This window comes from Xenopus laevis, chromosome 6S, assembly GCF_017654675.1.
Source record: "Xenopus laevis strain J_2021 chromosome 6S, Xenopus_laevis_v10.1, whole genome shotgun sequence".
Taxonomy (NCBI): domain Eukaryota; kingdom Metazoa; phylum Chordata; class Amphibia; order Anura; family Pipidae; genus Xenopus; species Xenopus laevis.
The window spans coordinates 16,205,212-16,222,539 of NC_054382.1; the positions used below are offsets into that span (position 1 = coordinate 16,205,212).

General features: G+C 39.2%; 1 protein-coding gene across 1 annotated transcript in view; it reads left to right on the forward strand.

The window, feature by feature from the left end:
- The window catches only part of nrp1.L (neuropilin 1 L homeolog), a 113,441-nt gene that overhangs the window by 24,830 nt on the left and 71,283 nt on the right, over positions 1–17,328 (forward strand).

The following is a 17,328-nucleotide window of genomic DNA, read 5'->3' on the forward strand; positions in this document are numbered from 1 at the left end:
ACCCTGCTCACCGTAGATGTCGGTTGGTCCAGGTGCACATTGCCCCGGACCCCACTTTTAAATATAAACACCAGGTTCTCCAAGTCCGCTGTACAAATTTTCAAACGGTAAAAGCAGAGCTAAGAATCTTACCCTGCAGGAATGGTGACCCGGGTGCAGCCAGCCCCGAGTCCGTCACTAGGAAGGAACGCCAGAGGACAAGTAGAGAATTTGCAGGCCGCACACTCCTGGACATCAACACGAATCGCTCGTCTCCAAATAATTTAAAAGGTAAATACTTTATTAAGGCATAAGATCAATCATACAGCCATAGCGTCTGAGGTCTGACGCGTTTCGTGATACAACACTTCCTCACTCTGAGGAAGTGTTGTATCACGAAACGCGTCAGACCTCAGACGCTATGGCTGTATGATTGATCTTATGCCTTAATAAAGTATTTACCTTTTAAATTATTTGGAGACGAGCGATTCGTGTTGATGTCCAGGAGTGCGCGGCCTGCAAATTCTCTACTTGGCCGGCCAGAGGGACAATATCCCCTTCTTGTAAGACTCGTTTAGATTGTTATATGCAGATCTCCAGATTTTATCCACCTTTGGTTTCTGATGAATGATGGACAAAAGATAGGGTTGCCACCTTTTCTGGAAAAAAATACCGGCCTTCCCATATATCTTTTTTCCCTATTAATAACATTGGGATCAGCCCCCATTTTTACCGGCCAGGCCGGTAAAATACTGGCCAGGTGGCGACCCTTACAAGAGAAGATGCTACAGACACCATCTTGCCTTACTCTACATATCCCACAAAATCAGCCTGTTTCTAGCAAGAGAGTAATGTTTCCAGAGAGTTTCTTTTCCAGAGAGCAGGGGCTGGAGCAGTTAAGCTCCAACTGAAGAAATCTTTTGGCATTTTGTACAATACACATCCCTCTCAATGCCAGAGAGCCGAATCTCCAGTCTTGATGAGTTCCCCCTGAGTTCCATATTAGTGTTACAACATGTAAGTCAGGCAAACAAATCAGATTTACTGCCTGAACAATGGAAATTATTTAGCCTTAATATTCAAAGGAAAAGTCATTGTGATCATTAACAAAGTATTCCGTCTTCATCTTGTATGTTTATGAGCATGAACATATTGAATAATTAAAAAGCAGGGTTATTTGCAATTCCCTGTTAAATCGAGCCTAAATGAACCTGGATTCTGAATTATTCCCCTTACGCCATTCTTGTCATCTGTCTACAATAGCTTCCAAATGCTGCCTTTTCTGTCAGAAAAAAAATATTCCCATCTGAGCCGACAGCTTGTTTACTGCCGTCTCCAGACAGATTAAAGGAGCTCATTCGCTAGATAGCAACTCTTAGCTCTAAAAGTCCTCCAGGCAAGAGAATAAGCCAAGTTTCTATTCGAGGCTTAAATACAATTCCCACTGTCCTTGGGAAATTTGGTAATAGTAGAGAGTTTTAGTTCAATCACAGATGGGGACCATAAATGTTCAGATCTCCAGCCCCTGGCTGTTGCATTTCCCTGAAAATCCCGTGGGAAACTGCAACCAGTCGTACTTTTATTTGAATGTACGAGGGGATTAGCAATGCACCTGCTGTTTTCTAGAAGAAGTTTTGTTCCAATTACTTCCAATTACTTACCAATTACTGTCCCATATTTGAATTAAGTCTAGCCCAAGCTATCTCCAGTGAGATGTTAACTCAGAAGGTACCTGCTGGTAAACATCATCGAGATCACAGGAAAGTTTTCCATAGGTTGCTCTGCTTGGCACCACCATCACTCATGTGTTTAATGTCCAGTTGCAGCCTTTGACCACCAATGGACATCAATGCCTCAATGTTTTCTTAAGGCCGTTAATTAATCATTGGGAAGTGTTAACCACAACATGCCCCAGAGCAGTGATCCCCCCAACCAGAAACTTGCAGAGCAATAAACCCTTTGATGTTGCTTTCAATTGACTTAAAGCAAGTTCTCATTTTTTAATTCCTTGCATGAAGACTTTGGAGGCATAAAGACTCAAGTATTTTGCCAAACAGAGCCTCCTGCAGGCTGGCAGTCCACATGGAGCTACCAAAAACAACACATTTAAATATCGGGTATGGGTGATAACAGGAGACTTTGTATTCCTATGTATCCCCTCAACTCAACCGGAATCCAATAGCCGTATAGCAAAGACCTTGTGTGATGGTAAGCATAACTCAATGCCAAGGTCACCAAGGTGGTTAGCAAATAATATCAAGCTTGTGAAACGTACCAGATTTGACGGTCTGGTCTATTTACATCACCATGACTTCTACAAGGCAATTTAATAACATACAGGTAGAACTGTGATATCTGTTGATCCTTAAACAATTCATTCACGTCAATGAGTTGCTAACTAGATTCAGAAAGGCTTTGCAAGGATTTACAGCCATTAAGCTCGCCTGTGGAATACCACCTGGGGAAGAGCTATGCTTTGTACAGCTGCGCTCTTCATGCATTATAAGCCTCTGCCTACGACAATGGGTTTTTAATGCCAAACACCGAGTAGAGAGGCTTCAAATGTATTTTCCAAATGTTATTATAGACCAATAAATTAAGGGGTGGAGAAACGTTAAAAGTTGGAAGAGAAAAGAAGGTTTATCATACCTACAGGGGCGCATATATTCCAAAACTTTGCCCACAAACAACTTTGTTGTTCCAAATGGCACAGTCCAAGTCAATAGAATATTATGCAAAGTTAGGGGAAAGGGTTGTCTCAATAATGAGGAAAAATATAGTATTCGGATCCTCTACCAAGGATCATTTCTTGTCTGAATCTACTAATTGAATTGCTTATCAATAAATAAATAATAAACAGCAAGAGCCAAGAAATAGATACAATTTTGAGCCAGTAAAGTCAAGTTAATTTGGTAAAACATTTCCCTTTAAATAGTATATTTCACAATATTCATCCGTAACCAAAAATATATGTAGAGAGCAAGAAGGGGCTAATTGCTAGCTGAGGGCCTCTGGCTGGAATCTAAGTTTGGGAATGAGTGGATTGTTTGCTATAAACATAGCAGTACATGATGGACTGGACATTTGCTAGGTAACATTTTGAGATGTTGGACAGTTCTCAAGTTATGGCTCTCCAGGGGTGAGATCATTACTGTGTTACAGTGCATAGAGTCAAGCACAGACTGAATACTGTGTTGTGGGAGCCGTCCATATTCACCCTACGCACAGAAGATGTCTATCTGTAGGTCATGTTACTTTCCAAACATTCTCAGCTCCATCCTCCATGTTTGCCAGATGTTAACAATCAGTCCAAAGCCCAGTATCTGCCAATGCATACACGGACAATAAACTGCAAGACATTTTTAGGTACTGATTTTTTTTTCATGTACTGTTTGATGTTCTTTTGCATCTGATTATCAACTTTGTAGCACTGCTTAGTGTGTCCAAGCTGAAATCTATGTATCAAAGTTAATAACATTGTTAGCCAGATATCAGGCCGTCTGACACAGTTCTTGTTTGTTCAGGTGGTCAGGGTTTATAGATGTTGTAGCTCAACCAAATTGGTGCGTTTTGGTTTGGACATCCATTTGCTACTAAAAAGGTCAAGTTCTCTCTTTTGAGGTGGGGAAGATAGCTCTACCCAATAAACAGCCTGGATCCCACAACCAGGGACATCCATTTTAGCTAAACCAAGAGGCATTTTTGGGTGTCCAAACTGCAGCAACTGTCCTGTTGTGTGGCTGTGGGATAGCAGGTATAGTAGGGAGAGATGGTGCCTATAGTAACAGTGGGATAATAGTCTCTGGGAAGGGAATGTGACTGTGGGATAGCAGGTATAGTAGGGAGAGATGGTGCCTATAGTAACAGTGGATAATAGTCTCTGGGAGGGGAGTGTGACTGTGGGATAGCAGGTATAGTAGGGAGAGATGGTGCCTATAGTAACAGTGGGATAATAGTCTCTGGGAAGGGAGTGTGACTGTGGGATAGCAGGTATAGTAGGGAGAGATGGTGCCTATAGTAACAGTGGGATAATAGTCTCTGAGAAGGGAGTGTGACTGTGGGATAGTAGGTATATTAGGGAGAGATGGTGCCTATAGTAACAGTGGATAATAGTCTCTGGGAAGGGAGTGTGGCTGTGGGATAGCAGGTATAGTAGGGAGAGATGGTGCCTATAGTAACAGTGGATAATAGTCTCTGGGAAGGGAGTGTGGCTGTGGGATAGCAGGTATAGTAGGGAGAGATGGTGTCTATAGTAACAGTGGATAATAGTCTCTGGGAAGGGCGTGTGACTGTGGGATAGCAGGTATAGTAGAGAGAGATGGTGCCTATAGTAACAGTGGATAATAGTCTCTGGGAAGGGAGTGTGACTGTGGGATAGCAGGTATAGTAGGGAGAGATGGTGCCTATAGTAACAGTGGATAATAGTCTCTGGGAAGGGAGTGTGACTGTGGGATAGCAGGTATAGTAGGGAGAGATGGTGCCTATAGTAACAGTGGATAATAGTCTCTGAGAAGGGAGTGTGACTGTGGGATAGCAGGTATAGTAGGGAGAGATGGTGCCTATAGTAACAGTGGGATAATAGTCTCTGGGAAGGGCTGTTAATAATTCAAATTTTTAAAACATATTTCCCTTTTCATTCTATTAATAAAACAGTACGTCATATTTGATCCAAACTAAGATATAATTAATCCTTATTGAAGACAAATAAAATCCTATCAGGTTTAATCAATGTTTAAATAATTTTAGCAGACAACCTATGGGGATACTAGTTACAGAAAGATCCTTTATCCACAAAGCCCCAGGTTCCAGGCAATTTGGATAGTAGGTTCCACATCTGTATCTGAACAACAGCTAAAGTGCAATAAGTTGACCAGACAAATGTTATCTAAATCGTTTAATGGCAAAAAAAAAAAAACAGTTATGGCTGATCCCTGTTATTGGTGAAGGTGGGCTTAGACCTATCTATACATAAAATATAAAGCCAGGGATTGCTTGGTCAAATATACAGTTGGCAGTGGCTAACTGTGAGCTATAACTTAGAATTATACTTGTAATATTTTCGGAGATTTCAATAATTCAAAGAGTGGAAGAAAACTAGTGTCTCCAGAGTCCCTCGGCATCCAGCATCAATGTTAGGTTTTAGTAAAACCCAACTCCTTCTCACTATACTTAATCCTTTTTATTCAATCAATCTGCATTGATTTCTTTGTTTGTTTAGTCAATGTCGTCTCAAAGTAATTTAATTTCACTTTAACAAGTAGCGTGTTCAATAAACCATCGACCTCAAGGGTTTTTCTTTTTTTTTTTTTAAAGGGGAATTTATAATAAAATTTGTCTTGTTACCACCTTATTTTGTGCAATAGACTTCCCTTTAGTTTCATTATTCTCCTTTTTTCTACAGCGCAGTATTCAAGGTTGTGACAAATCAGTTGGGTTTGCTATAGGGAGGGAAGTGCCTGGGCCCATTTGAAATGATTTTTCTCATCGGGTTACAATAGCTTAGGCTCGAATCCTAATTAGCGCGAGGGTAGGATGTCAAATCCACATAACGAAATACAGAAGAATTATTGCTCTGGTAATAGCTAAAAATTTGAACTTGGCAGCTTTATGGATTGCTCGGTGACTAAAGCGCTGCTGGCTTTTAAAAGCTTTGTAAAAAGGTTACTTTCTGTAGTCACCCGTAGAGTGCCTATTTATAAAAACATCCAATCATTTTTTTGTTGCTATAAGTTATATTGGTACAGGGTAAAAAAAAAATGTAATATTAAATCCATAACCGTCCATGTACCGTGGAATGTATTGAATTGCATCTGGACGAATGAAAATGGCACAGAAGAAAAGCTTTTAGAGAATAAGTCGTAGGGGTCTGTGCAGGAATTGTAGGTTGGAAACTTCTTTTTTGCTATTTACAGAGTAGCGCAGTGGTTGTCAGGCTTTTTCAGCTCAAGCCCACCTTGAAGGTTATGTATAATTGGCCTTCAAGGTAGGATTTTAAGTGTATCAAGAAGACCAAATCTGCACTCTACCTAAATCTTAACTGACATTCAGGCTGAGCATCCCATGTCATTGTTCCAAGCCCCCAAGATGCCTGATACAATGCCATAGAGTGGGTGTCCCCAACATTTAGATGTAAAAAGAGTTGCGGAGCAACAGAAGTATGAAAAATGTTCCTGGGTGGTGTAAAATAAGTGCCATGGTTGCCCCTGTGTGGACAGCTTACATGAGGCTCTGTTTGGCAGTACACCTAGTTTCTATGCAGCCAGAACTTGCCTCCATACCAGGAATTCAAAAAAGTACCTGCTTTGAGGCTGCTGGGAGCAACATCCAAGGGATTGGTGAGCAACATCCAAGAGATTGGTGAGCAGAATCCAAGGGATTGGTGAGCAACATCCAAGGGATTGGTGAGCAACATGTTGCTCATGAGCCACTGGTTGGGCTTTGCTAGCATAGAGGAACACATTCACTGCCTGATCAGAAATGAGTTTTAGTTTAAAAAACAGAAACATAGAACTTAAAGTGAACGTCTGACCAAAGGCCTGCTGGTCAAACCAGTGGAGAGCAGCAGTAAGTGAAGGGGAACTGTGCCTTCTCTTCACTTTCTCATCTGAAACTGTGAACCATATAATGCTAAAGATACCCGTGGAGTGACCCTGGGACAGGTGAATCGGAAAAGGGGCGTGACGGAGGGACGATTAGGAAAGTCAGTTTTAATGCATGGCATTATGGGGATTGTAGTGCAGGGACAAGTAGGTTGAAAGGAGGATAGGCTTTGCCTTTAAATAAAGGGAAAAAGTGCGGGAACATAGCATACATTTGGGTAGTACACTGGTAGTCAGTGTTTCCCTCCCATCCAGCCGACATGGTAGGTTGGGAGATAATGTCGCATTCTGTGGCGTAGTGGTGCTGCCCTACTGGGTATCCGAAAGGGGGCTGTAGTGTTAAGGTGAAATTGTCCTAGTGCTAGGCTTAGGGGCAAGGAGGCACAGTAGGCAGGCGAGGAAGGAGGTGATGGAGGCTTAGCTTTAAGCTGGAGAGCAGGTTGATAAAGAGGAGTTCTGTTAAGTTATTGGAAGTCCTGTTAACTGTTATATGCAGCCTTAAGCGGCTAGTGTGTTTTACACATGTCAGCATGTTATTCATTGGTTATAATTTCAATAAAAGTAATGTTGGATTGTTTGGTGGATATTTTACCTTAAGCTTGAGTAAAGTTATGTAATAAAAGAAGCTGCGGCCTTTTCCACCCAAAAATGTTGAGGTTGTTATTTACTGGGGTAAAAGGTTGGGGGCCGACCTCAAGTCATATGCAAGTCATAATTTTACAAATATCCATAGTACACGGTTATTGGTCAAGACCAACTTTAACCATTGAGCCATCTCTTGCCTAGCTAACCAAGAGTTGTCACCCATGCAATATTCTCATACTGAATGGGGCCTCCTGTGACCAGCCTTTGTACAGTATCTGATCTCATGCTACATACAGCCGTATTAAAATTATTATGATGTCAATGGAAACCAATTACAACCTCTGCAGGGCAATTAAATCCAAGGAAGAGCGAGCTGTTAGGTTCCCTCTGAAAAATATACACAGTGCAAAGTTTTATATATAAATCACTTTAATGAAAATCTCCCTTGGAAGGAAATTGGCAGAACTCTCGGATAGACCAGTAATTGTTAAAGCTTTGCAATAAATCTTTTTTTTCTTTCTTTTTTACTCACCAACACAGGAGTCAGCTGGCATTTAATGCTAGAAACTCTAGTGGACTAAGAAGGGTCTATTCTCAGCATCCAGTAAAATATAATCTTTAAGCAAAGTGCAGATAGGGTTTTACTTTTCAGGGGCAACATGCGTGACTCTATAGAACCAAAAGCTTTTCAGCAAGTTAAAAAGGCGAGTGGGGGCAAAAAGAGGAGGCAGAGGACGAGAAAGAGTAGGCGGAGGGCATTTGACCTTAAAATTCCCATATGGCACAAGCTAATAAAGACGACATACATTTCAATCATGTAAAGAGCATTTGTAGTTGCCGTGAAAGATGAGGGAATTTATTTAAAACAAATGGGTTTTTTAGCCTTCTGATGTGCAGTGAAAGTGTTTACATCGAGGGAAGTCTCTTGGCTTTGCCCACGTACAATAGTACAAGACAAGTCTCTTGTTAATCACAGATCACCAATAGCGACTTCTCACTCTCACGTTTGGAGGTTAAAATTAACTCAATTTCGCCCCCTCCCGTCAGTCTCCATTGGCAACAACAAGCTGCCATTCCTAAAAAAAAACAGTTTCATGCCAATGGATTTTGAATAAGCGTTTTTTTTTCGGTAAAAAGGCTGAGCGCCGGGGGAGTTGAAAATGAGAACAAGCCATGAAAAGCCTATACATCATCTGGCCACACAGAATGGAACAGTTCATTAGACAACATTGGCTATCTTCCTCAAAGGCTCATTGCATTACAAAGCTTGTTTGAATAGGGCACATGGCCGGGTGCCAGAATGTGGAGAAACAGAATTCTGACTGTAATTTTTTTTTTTTTTTTGTTCTACACGGGATAATGTAGAAGTGGGTGATATAAATGCATGATCGCTTTCTAAAGGAAAAGAGTATTAATATCTATTAAAGGGCAGGTAAAGGCAAACAAAATAAAATCCCATTTTTAATTTCTTTAATGAAAAAGAAACCTATCTCCAATATACTTTAATTTAAAAATGTGTACCGTTTTTTATAAGAAACCAGACTGTATGCAGTGAAATTCTCCCTTCATTTAATGCAGTGGATAGGAATTGTCAGACAGTCCCTAACTGCTCTGCAGGAAAACAATCATACTTATGAACAGCAGGGGAAGCCCCCGCCTTACTTCCCAGCCATGCAGAACTCAAGCAGCTTTGTTTGTTTCCCTGTAGAGCAGTTGTTGACTGTGTAGAGATTTGTATTGGATTTTATTTTTGCCTTTACATCCCCTTTACTGTTTCCAACTCCAGCTGCAGGGGCAAAGATCATGGAGCCAGATTTAAACAGATAAACTGAGATTCTATTTGAGGATTATTTTGCTGCAGCCACTGGTTCTGCAGAGCTGGAGAAAGTTTGTAGTAAACAATACAAAAACTATATGGTGCAGTAAGTTCATATTTATGTTTATTTTACAAAATACAGCATTTCTAGCGTTATTCTATTTTAGACTTTACTTCCCATTTAATACTATTAATATTTGTATGTAATAATATGTACAAGTATCGTTCATGAACCTTGTGTAAACTGCAAGAAACCGACACCATTTGTGAGTTAATTACCCTTAATGCAGCATTCCAGTGTATTTTGCACCCAAAATATTGTGCCTGCTGCCACTTGCACCTGCAAAACTTGGTCTTTTATCATAAATGAGAAGCAAATTGGATGTAGCAATGTATCCCCTACATGAGATTTATCTGGCTCTACTGAAATTACATATAGGGGCACTACTCAAAAGGAGCCTGATCATGTCAGGCATAAAAGCTGCACTTTATAAGTCAAAACTGGCACAGTCAGCACATTCACACTAGTATAGTTGAACAAATACAAGAGCAACACATTTGTGAATGAGCACTATTCTCATTACGTACCAAAGTTTAATCGTCATAAATTAGGTTGGAGATATAGTTTTAGTGGTATAATCATGTTCTATCCCATCGAGCTCATATTTCTTGTCTGAAACGACAAAATGAAGAACCACTAATAGTTACTGTTTTACTGAAGTGTGTGGGTGGGAATTACCTGTATACATTGATGAACAGTATGACTGCTTCCACCCATATCAGTAAAGATACACATTTTTTAGGGATTTTCTGGGCAGAATATCCAATGCTGTCCTAAGCTTCCACTGTAAAACCAAGTGAATGGTGGCCTACTTAGAAATATAATAGTGGTATATTTTTCATTTTGAACAGTTGAAGATGTAAGTCTTCATTCAGTCTCCCCAATTCTACCATAAGGCAAAACAATGTATGCATTGTCAATGCTCAACCTGTCGAATTTCTTTCCCTGCCATTGCAAATATCTAATTACAGTGGTGAATAGTTGTCTCCTTGCCCCTTTGAAACTCATATTAAATGCATATTAAATCCATGTGCTGAATGGCTAATTAACAGTCAATTTAGAAGCCCAATTAACACTACAGTGGTTTCTATGTAGCCGTACAGCATGCAAAGTTAAGCAAAATGACTTGCTTAAAAACCACGCAGCATGAAGGTTTTATAGTTTTATGATGTGGAAAGTCTAGGTGGATTTTTATAATTATGTCAAAGCACCAGGAGCTTCTGTCCTTGCATAAACAGAAATCACTAGTCTCCTTTAATAAGGCACCATCCTGTTATTGGGGAGAAGCCCTTGATTAACCAAAACTTCTCAGCGAGCGACCGGCTGGTGATTTCAAGTACACCCAAGATTCCAAGAGACTGATGTTAAACATAAAAGATAAGTTACATCATGCTGATAGGTCTATCACTGAGATTAGCAGTAAGTTCTTCCTCTTAAAGTGTCGCTCATTACGGGTTTGTACAGTAAAGGTTAATTACAAGGTCGTGGGCCTACAAAAAATAATAATTGCTGCAATCATTCGAACGCCTTGTAATGTGCTAAACCTAAACCTCCTCATTCCTCTGCCGTTGTAAATTCTATAGTAAATTGGAACGTTTTACTGGTAAGGTCCTTCATATAGAATAGTGATTAATAAACCTCACCGCTCCAACAATTATTACTAATTAATCAGTGGATAAAACCAAGCAAATGGAATGCCCGGAGGCAGTGGCGCTTAATGGCTGCACAAATCAGCTCTCCTATTTCATTGAAATAAAAAAAAGAATTACAGGATCGTGATATTATTTTAATGCAAACCGTTTTCCCAGCTCCACATTCACATGGATCCCATCTCGCTCGCTTATCCTACTAATTAAATTTTTTTTTTCCTAGATTCAGCATTACGTCCTAAAAGCACTAATTCTAATCATTAAATCGGTTGGGTACATCAAAGGAGACACTTAATGGATTTAGATTTTTTTATATCCACAATTAAACGGTTATTCCTGTCTAATTGTGCTAATTACGTTATTTTAACTGTGTTGGCACAGCACATCTCCAGTAGGTGGTTGAAGAAATGCAAGTACAGACTGGGTGCCAGTTAGGGCTGATGGTGGAAGGGTTGGCATTGGAACAGCATTGGCTGCACTCATGAAAGTCAACTTCATCCTTAATGTCTACCAAAAGTAATAACTTTGATCTATATTAAATTAAATAGAGAGAGAGAGAGAGAAGATGTAATAGTGCAAAATGTCAATAGTAACGTAGGATAGAGGCAGTTGTACTTAATATTGATGTTGCCCAAACCTGCGGCTCTATTAACTTCCAGCAACTGCTAAGATCCAAAGGCAGTATATGTATGGGGTCTGTTTTCCTGAAGCCTATTACCCAGAAAACTCTGAATTATGGAAATGCCGTCCCCCATAGATTCCATTTTATCCAAATAATACAGATTTTTTAAATGATCTCTGTCATAATAAAACTGCTCCTTGATCCAAACTAAGATATAATTAATCCTTTTTGGAAGCAAAACCAGAGTAATTAGATATAATTAATCCTTATTGGAAGCAAAACCAGCCTATTGGGTTTATTTAATGTTACAAGATTTTCTAGTAGACTTAAGGTGTGAAGATCCAAATTTCTGTATTGCCCTTTAAACTGCAAGTCACAGTTTTCCCAAAAGACCTGATTATCTTAAATTATTACAATTGTTTCTTTGCTTATCTTAAATTGTTACAAAGGTATCCAAGTGCACCTGTCATGTATTCTGGGCTCTCTGCCAAAAGCCAATTAAGTTTTAGAAACCCTGGAACGTAATTTGTCCTGACTAGGTAGCATCTGATGTTGCATGCTTTCCTTTTATTCAACTGATGATATTTAGTGTTGTCAGTAATGTCAGGCAAACTTGTGCAGATGGGTCTGCCAGAGACCCCTACTTGAACTTCATTATTTATCATAGCAGAATGTGCAGACATATTGTATGTATTTCATGCCTGCCGGAGACAAGGGAAACACACTTGATACTGTACACAGGCATTGAGTTTTCCAAATGAAGCTTTGTCTGCCTCAGAATAAGTTTATTACACAACATAATTTTGTATGGAAATTAAATCAGGGCTTCTTATCCTGGGTTGGGTCTAGGGATGCATCAAATCCAGGATTCGGGCAGGATTCGGCCTTTTTGAGCAGGATTCGGAATCTGAATGTGCATATGCAAATTAGGTGCGGGGAGGGAAATCTCGTGACTTTTTGTCACAAAACAAGGAAGTAAAAAATGTTTTCTCCTTCCCATCCCTAATTTGCATATGCGTATTCGGTTCGGAATTCTGCAGAATCTTTTGTGAAGGTGCATCCCTAGTTGGGTCATTCCTTTTGTGCTTGTGTAGGTGTTTGGAACGCTGGAGCTGTACCGTATTTTGTGAGCACTCAGACTTCAAGCATGAAAAGAATAACATAACTTTCCTTTCTAGTCTTAAGATTTATTTCCAGAGCATAAAAATGAATAAATACATAAAATACTCTTGGGCCGGGAACCATTTGAACCTCAAGAGTGGGGGTCATTTATCAACACTGGGCAAATTTGCCCATGGGCAGTAACCCATGACAACCAATCAGATTGCTGCATTCATTGTCCTACTTGCAGATGGCTTCAAAAAGCTAATCACTGATTGGTTGCTCTAGGTAACTGCCCATGGGCAAATTTGCCCAGTGTTGATAAATGAGCCCCATGACACGATGCAGGGAGAAAAAGTGGAGATAAAATGGCTGGAAGTGTTTCCTGGTGTAGCGCATGGGAATCACCATAGGGACAAGAGTTGTCCATTAAGTATGGGACCTCTTATTCAAAATGCTTGGGACTGGGAGTTTTCCAGATAAGGGATCTTTCTGTAATTTGAAGCTCCATACCCTAAGTCTGCTAAAAATAATAATTTGAAAGTCAAATAAACCCAATAGGCTGATTTTGCTTCCAATAAGGATTAATTATATCTTAGTTGGGACGTTATACAAGGTACTGTTTTATTTTTACAGCGAAAAACGAAACCATTTTTAAAAATGTAAATTATTTGATTAAAACAGAGTCTAAGGGAGACAGCCTTCCTGTAGTTCAGCGCTTTCTGGTTAAACGGTTTCCAGATAAAGCATCCCACACCTGTACAGGTATGAGACGTGTTATCCAGAATGCTCAGGGTCTGGGGTTTTCCACATAACAGATCTTTCTGTAATTTGGATCTTCATACCTTAAGTCTACTAGAAAATCATGTAGACATTAAATAAACTCAATAGGCTGGTTTTGCCTCCAATAAGGATTAATTATATCTTAGTTGGGATCAAGTACAAGCTACTGGTTTATTATTAAAGAGAAAAAGAAAATCATTTTGGATTATTTTTATTTATTTATTTTATTTATTTAGTCTATGGGAGACAGCCTTTCCATAATTTGGACCATTCTGGATAACAGGTTTCTGAATAATGGATCCCATGCCTAGACTAATATTTCCAGGGGCACATTCATTAACGCCAAACAAATTTGCACAGCGTTCATATACTGTAGGTTCCCAATGGTCCTTTATCCACTCCTGGTCCTTTTTTTATACATAGTGGAACTCATTTATAATCAGTGGGCAAATTTGCTCCTGGGCAGTAACCCATGGTAACCAATCAGATGATTGCTTTCACTGCTCAACCTGCAGCTGGCTGAAAAAAGCTAATCACTGATTGGTTGCTAAGGGTTACTGCCCATGTGCAAATTTGCCCACTGTTAATAAATGAGCCCCAGTATCTTTTCCCTGGGTCCTTACTTGCCTGTGTTCTTTCTATAGATAAGGATTAAAGAGCTTGCTTCAACTACAAGGCATGTAGTCAACCCTTTAATGTTTCTTCTGCTGCATTGCTAATGCCTGATATGCCCCAATATAAATCTCCCTGTGGTATTCAGCATATTTTAAAGCACAGAGCTGGTCCTTGGGTTTTGTGCTATATATACAGTATTGTCTACCTAGCAACATCTTACTGTCAGACCCTGCTTTGCCGTTGGAAATTGCACTGTGGAGTTCACCTGGCATCATTAGCAAAGAGCCGGAGGCTGATACACGGATACAGCCAGAGCTCAGAACTGTAAGGCAGCGTGTTCTACTCTGTAAGGGATGGAATCCAGTTCAGCTATTGCATAGAATACATTATATTTGCTGGTGTTGAGCCCTACAAACCTGCCATGGGCTCCTTTATTAATAAGAAAATGCGAGCGCTGATATTGTCTGAAATGGTTTAATTTCATTATAGACTTTTCTTATTAGGCCACTGCCCTCCTAACCTGTCTTCTGTTTCAATTTCAATTCAATCCATTAGTCTTCTCTAGGCTTTAATTTCCCGTGATACGAATCAGCTTGACCCCACATTGCTCTAAAATACAACTTTCAGCCTCAATAGGGAACGACAGCTGAAATAGTTGTTTCCACAATATTGCCCCTTCTCTACCATCTCCCCTGTTAATCTGATACATTCCTGTAGGCGGGATCCAGCACTAGAGGAAAGGGCCCTATGGCCAAACTAATAGTAGATCCCCATTTTCCAGCTTTTTGCACTTGGTTAACTACAACTCCCAGTATACCCTGACAAGTGAATGTGGATACAAGAAGTCATAGCAGGCTTCGCAACTGTCATTTAAACAATATACATTTTTCTAGTAATATACTAATTCAGTTTATTGGTTCTAAAAACCTATGAGTGTTTTTTATTTTTTATTTTTGTTCCTTGTTAAGAATTGCAGCAACAACACAGTACTGTGTTTTGTATTATATAGTTGGTACAAAAGCCCAAAACATAATTTACAACATTTCTGCCTTACTTCTTTACTTAAAGGAGAACTTAAGAAGTAGCTAGAAATGTTGTATATTATGTTTTGTGCTTCTGTACCAGCCCAAGGCAACCACAACCCTTTAGCAGTAAAGATCTGTGTCTCCAAAGATGCCCCAGTAGCTCCCCATCTTCTTTTCTGCTGATTCACTGCACATGCTCTGTGCTGCTGTCACTTACTGAGCTTAGGGACCCACTCACAATATACAGTACACATAGAATAGAAATGTCACAATATAAGGCTGATTAGTAATTAATACAGATAATTACTAAATGGCAGCACAGAAACCAGTGCAATTAGCTTCAACATTTAATAATCAGCCCTGTAGCATCAGCTTATATTACAGACCAACCTCATTTTTTGCTTGCTAATTTGCAACAACCTCTAAGCTTAGCTTCTCAACAGCTGCTCAGAGCCCACTGAGCATGTGAGTGTCACAGACACTTTCCAAGATGGTGACCCCCTGTGACAAGTTTGAAGTCCTGGATCATTGCTGCTATTGACAAGCTGAAACTTTAGGCTGGTGCAATAAGTTCAGTCTATAAAATAGGACATTTTTAGCCACACTCACTTTTAGACTTTAGCTCTCCTTTAAGCTTTAGTTCCCCTTTAAGAGTTTGAGACTGTGTATATATATATATATATATATATATATATATATATATATATATATATATACGAAATCCAAAGGTGCACTCCGTTAACTCCGAAGTCCTAGGTGCCAGCCAAATTGAGTAAATATTTGCGAAAAAGAGCGACACTCACAGGTTGTTTTCAATGCAAATAAATTGTGCTTTATTCCACTCATCGTTTCGATCCCTCACAGGGATCTTCGTCAGGAGATTACAAACAAACTGTGTGTCGCTCTTTTTCGCAAATATATATACTGTATATATGTGTGTATATACTGTGTATATATATATATATATACCATGCCGGGGAGCTGTTAGCAAGTAGAAATAGCAATGATGGTTGCGAGCCTTCCCCCCAAGAACTTTAATTCCATTTTACTCATTAGTGTAGATGTTTTTAGCATGAGAATTTATTGTCTGCTCTTTGGCCTGAGTTCTGTGTATGTGAGTTTTCATTTAGCAATAGAGCAAGTTATTTTGAATTAAACAGAGCAATGTATGTAATAAGACACGGGCATTAATGAGCATGAACCCACACCAATGAAAGACACTCAATTTATGCCTCCTTCATGCTAAAGGCCTTTGCCAAAGAGATTGTGGAAAACTGTAGCTTATCCGTTTAGTACACACAGTTACAGGAAGCCTTAAGCCTGCAATCATTTCTCTTTTTATGGCCAGAGTTATTGGGAAATAATCTAAGTGCAGCTTATGTGCCATCCCTGTCGCAGAGGGAAGCGCATTGTTCGTTGCATGCAAAAAAAAAGTCTTTAATAGTTTTTAACTCCCAACCCGTTCTCTATGAATTCGCAATAACACAACATCTTTGGGTGGCACAAAGACCAATGGCAGCAATATAAGTCCCATGTATCAGATGAATTGGAGTGGATTCAATAATCCGCATATGCTAATGTTTATGACCCCATCAGTGTCACTTTCTTTTCTTTTTGATGCTCAGCAATACTGGAATTGAAATTAACTTGATGAGGTAATGTTTTCTCTTCTTTCTTTCTTTCTTTTTTTTTTTTTCTAACCATAGCCGAAACCATTACCTTTCCACTCTAACTAGTGATATCATCCCCGGCTAGAATCCCATGGGGCGCTGCTAAACATACATCTTGTTTTATTGAGGGACTGGATACAAGATTGCAGAAGAAGGCATTTACCATCATAAATACATTTATTGTCTTGGATGGCAGGAGAGCTGCCTGCGAGGGATGCAATTTCGCTATTATGGAAATAGATTCGGAGCTTGACTTTTACAGCCTTAACTTTGTGCGGGGGAAACCAAAAAAATTACATTACTCTTTTAACTCAAGACATAAATGGCTTAATTAATTTAATTTCAAAAAATAGATGCTTTTTTTATTTTATTTTTTTTAAAAGGATGTGTATTCTGGGGAAATAAGATTTTTTTATATTATTTTACATGATGCTTACATTCTGCATGGTGGAAAAAAATACCTTACTGTCAGTAAGAATACGTTTGTAACCCATGAGTAATAGCAACACTTATCCTGTAAAATAATAACATTATGATCTTGCAGATTGTGATATCATATCTATCTATCTATTATCTATCTATCTATCTATCTATCTATCAATTCATCTATCTATTCATCTAATCATCGATCTATCAATCTATCTATCTAATCATATATCTATATATCCATCTAATTATCTATCTATTTATCTAATCATCTGTTTATCTATCTATCTATCCATCTATCTACTTATCTAATCATCGATTTATCCAGCGAATCATCTATCTATGTATCTAACATCTATCTATTTATCTAATAATGTATGTATTTATCTATCTATCT